Here is a 5,282-nt window from a genome sequence, read left to right as displayed (position 1 = left end):
GTAATATGTACATGTGGATAGAGTTAAAAGGACTGCATAGATAATAAACAGAGTAGCAGCAGCGTAAAAGAGGGGGTGGGGTGGGGGGGACAATGCAAATAGTCCAGGTAGCCATGATTAGCTGTTCAGGAGGTGATGTGGACACCAAGGAACTTGAAGCTCTCAACCTGTTCCACTACAGCCCCGTCGATGAGAATGGGGGCGTGCTCAGTCCTCTTTTATTTCCTGTAGTCCACAATCATCTCCTTTGTCTTGATCACATTGAGGGAGAGGTTGTTATCCTGGCACCACACGGCCAAGTCTCTGACCTCCTCCCTGGTCTACAGCTTATCATGAGATACTCGAGAAAACCTCGAGACTTCCTTAGTATTAGATTTCGTGCACCAGCGGTTGTTTACAAATATACACAGACTGCCACCCCTTGTCTTACCGGAGTCAGCCGTTCTTTCCTGCCAATGTAGCGTATATCCCGCCAGCTGTATGTTATCCATGTCGTCGTTTAGCCACGACTCAGTGAAACATAAGATATTACAGTTTTTAATGTCCCGTTGGTAGGATATCCTTGATCTTAGGTCGTCCATTTTGTTTTCCAATGATTGTACGTTGGCTAATAGGACTGATGGAAGAGGCAGATTACTCGCTCGCCGTCGGATCCTTACAAGGCACCCCGACCTACGTCCATGATATCTCCGTCTCTTTCTCATGCAAATCTGTAGAATATCCTTCGCGTCTGACTCGTTGAAGAAAAACTCTTTGTCCAATACGAGGTGAGTAATCCCTGTCCTGATATCCAGAAGCTCTTTTTGGTCATAAGAGATGGTGGCAGAAACATTATGTACAGAATATATTACAAATAACGCGAAAAAACACACATAATAGCACAATTGGTTAGGGGGCAGCCATCCTCCGGCACCCCACATTGCAGGCAAATATAGCGGCCAAATACCCTCTCAATGTAGAGGCTGCCAAGCCCTCATCCAAGTGAGACTGCAGGTATTGGAGGACATACTGTACCCCGCATGACTCGGGCACAACCTCAATACCAGTGCACCAAGAGCAGAACAACCACCAGCGCAACTGGTATGCCGCGGTTGTAGCCGGTGGCCTTGCACTCTTCATGGTGTTAATTACGCCCTCCTGTAGTCCTAACATGGACCATTGGTGCCGTTCAGTGGCCAAGCCCACAGACTGAGGCGGCGCGGTCTCGGATGCCACAGAGTTCCCCCGGCCTGAGACAGCAGGTCGGGTCTCAGGGGCAGTTGCCAAGGTGTCCCAGACAACAGGGACAGGAGAAGGCTGAACCAGGGTTGTCTGGGCCAGTATGGGGCCACCAGCAGCAGACGATGCTCTGCCATCCTGGTCCTGTCCAGCACAGCCTGGATCAGGGTAAAAGGGGGGAATGCATAAAGCTCCAGCCCTGGCCAATTGTGAGCCAGAGCATCCAAGCCCAGAGGCCCTGGTGGTTCCGACATGGAGTACCACAGGGGGCAGTGTGCATTGCCCATGGAGGCAAACAGGTCCACCTGCGCCCTCCCAAACTTGTCCCACAGGTGCTGCACCACCTGGGAAGGTAGGCTCCAGTCCCAAGGTGGCAGGCCCTCCCTCGAGAGCATATTCGCTGCCACATTCAGGATGCCAGGTACGTGCACTGCGCGTAGAGTTGCTAGATGTCCCTGAGCCCAGAGAAGGAGCACCCGTGCCATAAAATGGAGACGGTGGGACCTCAGTCCACCCTGATGGTTGATGTAAGCCACCACTGTGAAGGAAAGACCGCAGGGCCAGCAGTACAGCTCGGAGCGCTAGTGTATTGATGTACCTGCCGCTCCAAGGGGGTAGCCAACAGCCGCTGGCCGACCTGCCCTTGGTCACCCCCCAGCCAATCTAGGAGGCATCAGTGCTGACCAGCTCCCGGCGGCATATCCTCAGCATCTCCACCCCACCTGAGAGAAAGAAGCGACAGCGCCACCACAAAAATGCCCTGAGGCACAAGGTGGCAGGCCCTCCCTCGAGAGCATATTCGCTGCCACATTCAGGATGCCAGGTACGTGCACTGTGCGTAGAGTTGCTAGATGTCCCTGAGCCCAGAGAAGGAGCACCCGTGCCATAAAATGGAGACGGTGGGACCTCAGTCCACCCTGATGGTTGATGTAAGCCACCACTGTGAAGGAAAGACCGCAGGGCCAGCAGTACAGCTCGGAGCGCTAGTGTATTGATGTACCTGCCGCTCCAAGGGGGTAGCCAACAGCCGCTGGCCGACCTGCCCTTGGTCACCCCCCAGCCAATCTAGGAGGCATCAGTGCTGACCAGCTCCCGGCGGCATATCCTCAGCATCTCCACCCCACCTGAGAGAAAGAAGCGACAGCGCCACCACAAAAATGCCCTGAGGCACTGTGCGGTCACCCGCAGCTGGCGGTGGCGCTTCGGGTGCAGCCGGTGGGAGTTGAACCACCGTTGAAGAGGACGGAGATGGAGCAGGCCCAGTAAATCAGCAACGAGGCCGCCGTCAGCAAGCCCAACAGGCATTGGCAGGTCAGGGCGGATACCACCTGCCGAAAGTGGTCGAGGCAAGTTAAGATCGCCTGGCAGGCGTGCTCTCATGAGGAGTGAGTCCAGTTCCATGCCAATGAAGGCCACCCTCTAGGTGGGCGTCAGATGCCCAGCCCGCCAATGTGGGTCAGGAGCGTGTCTCTGTTTGACAGGACCTGGGTCCTGGTCGGGGCACAAATCAGCCAATCGTCCAGGTAATTGAGGATCAACAATCCTCGGGACAGCGTCCATGCACTTTGTGAAAGTGCGGGGTGCCAAGGAGAGGCCGAAGGGAAGAACCATGAATTCGTAAGAAGTCCCTTCGAAAGCAAATCGGAGGTACTGCCAATGAGCTGTGTGAACAGGAACATGGAAGTATGCATCCCTCAGGTCCAGCGTCACAAACCACTGGTCCCTGGACACAGCCTGCAACACTCGGGCTGGGGACAGCATGTGGAACCTCAGTACCTTCAAGTACCCATTGAGGTTGCGGAGGTCCAGAATCGGTCAAAACCATCTTTAAGGGACCACAAAATAAGTGGAGTAGAACCCACCTAGCCATTCTGATGTCAGCCACCGTGGTGACACGAAGGCCCCTGAAGGATGGGGGCCGGCACCAGAATTGGAGTCGGTACCCCTCGAGTATTGTGGACAACACCCAGGGGGACTCCACACCCTCCTCCCACTTTGCCCTTTGAGACCGGGAGAAGCGGCCGAGGCCGGTTAAGGGTGTGTCAGGGTTCCTGCCGGGGCCTTCCTCTCCTCTGGCGCCCCGAGCACCTGGGTCCACCAGGCATGTCCCTATGGTGGTGACAGTTGACAGATTGTTGCTTCACTGCACGCTGTGCCCCTCCCCGCTGTCATCGCTCAGCACGAGGCGATGGGGCAGTAGAGGGACCCCACCGTTGTTCGGGTGCAGGTAGGTGGCGACGGTCCGTCTGCCTTGGACCCGGGGCCTGAGGAGGCGGCATGAACCGTCTCAGGGTTTCCCGGTCCCTACGAACCTTATCGGTCTGCTCCAGAATGTCATCAGATGGAATTGGGCCAGCCAGAGATGGTGCCGGGAGGTACCCACCTGCGCCATGGCCCATCCGTTGGCGTGGGCCACATCCCTCTGGAGCAGGGAAAGCAGGCGAGACACCTCCATCGCTTCCCGGAGGAACTCCTCTGTGCCCTCCTGCAGCTGGGGCAACAGAGTCTACAGGTAGGCCTGCAGCATCACTGTCCACAAGTTTGATGTCCAGTGCAGTGGCTACCCAAGTGAGTAGGCTCCTCATAGCCTCTCGAGCCGCTGGGGGCGATGAAGCCCCGCTGCCGGCTTCTAATGGCCTGTCAGCCTGATAGCCCCGCTCACGGTGGTGAACCGTGCCAGCATCGTCCCCCAGGAACAGCCTATCACTGGCCAACAGTGAACAGCTGTCATCGCCACCGAAGCTATCAACCTCCTGACGCAGGGCATGCGCCCTCCGTTCAAGGTGGTCCCAGTGGTCCGACTCCCGCCCCCGTCCAGGACTGTCAGCATATGGGCTCTGCCTGCGGTGGCTCCGGCCACGCTTCCTGTGAGGGGTACTGGGCCCAGTAGAGGGACTAACAGCTCGCTGGCGCACCACTCCTGAGGGAGGGAGCTCGTCCCCAGCCTGAGCCCGAGCCTGGCCGACCCACTCGCGCATGGCCTCCAATCGCGCCAGGCGCAGCATTCTGAGAACACCACACAAAACAGGCATCCAGTAGGGTGCTCCACTGCCCTCTCTGCGTGGCTCAAACCCAGGCAGTGCATACACGAGGTATGCGGGTCCCCAGGGGTCATGCCACCATCACACCTGTCACAAAGGGAAGCCATAAGCTCAGCCAAGCCAACAAGGCCACGGAGGAGGGGTCCGACGCCCTGGGAGAGCTTTTGTCGTGACCCGCTTGGAGGAATAGGAAACCGGTGAGCGATAAATTACCCAGTACCTCTGCAAGAACCAGGGAAGACCTGTGTGGGGGGAAAACAGACAGACAAAAAACAGCAACCAGGTCATGGATTTGATTTATATGTTTTTCTTTTTGTTTTACGCCAACTGCAATATTACCTAGCCGGTTTAATATCCAAGCAGCAAAAACAGCACCATATGATGGAGTAACTCCGTTAAGGAACTCCAAAATTAATGTCTGAACGTAGTGGAAAGCCCACCACGATACTCTTACACTCTGCAGGGGAAAGAACAAGAAAGAACCCTGCAGGGTAATTAGCAGAGAACAATTCACAACACACACACAGAACAAGCCAGTCGGCAAGTTGTGTACGGTAAATTACTGTTTGTGCAGCAAGAGCCACCATACTAATGGATGCACACGGAGTCTTAAGAAATGGCGGAAGTGGATGCTGAGTTAGAATCAAGCAGCGCGTCGAGCAAAATTGGTGAAGACTAATGTTCTGAATGGACAACAGTAGTATCGAAAACTAACAAAAAGGAAATTGTATAAAATTGGAGTGGAGGATGTGTATGAATGATAATGAATCGCTTCTTGTTGGGATGCGTTTGTTGAGTAAGGATGCATAAGTGGGAGACCCGTTTGAGGTGTCGAAAGTGGTGAATCATGCGATGGGAAAAGTGGAGTCTGTCAGAGTGACCAGGAGTGGTCTTATTTTGATGTATTGTATTTCTGAAGAACAGAGGAAGATTTCAGTGAGCCTCAAAAGAATCCGGACAACAGAAGTTTTGTGTTTTGAACTTTGGAGTAGAGCACCCGTCAAAGGAGTCATTTCAGGGGTG

The 5,282-nt window shown here is 54.9% G+C and overlaps 1 pseudogene; it reads right to left on the bottom strand.

Moving 5' to 3' along the window:
- Window positions 1–1,145: 1,145 nt before the first annotated feature.
- Window positions 1,146–4,223, bottom strand: LOC121553300 (annotated as a pseudogene).
- Window positions 4,224–5,282: the final 1,059 nt, after the last annotated feature.

The sequence above is a fragment of the Coregonus clupeaformis genome, chromosome 37 (genome assembly GCF_020615455.1).
Source record: "Coregonus clupeaformis isolate EN_2021a chromosome 37, ASM2061545v1, whole genome shotgun sequence".
NCBI classification, from domain to species: Eukaryota; Metazoa; Chordata; class Actinopteri; order Salmoniformes; family Salmonidae; genus Coregonus; species Coregonus clupeaformis.
This window is presented reverse-complemented; position numbering and strand designations above follow the sequence as displayed.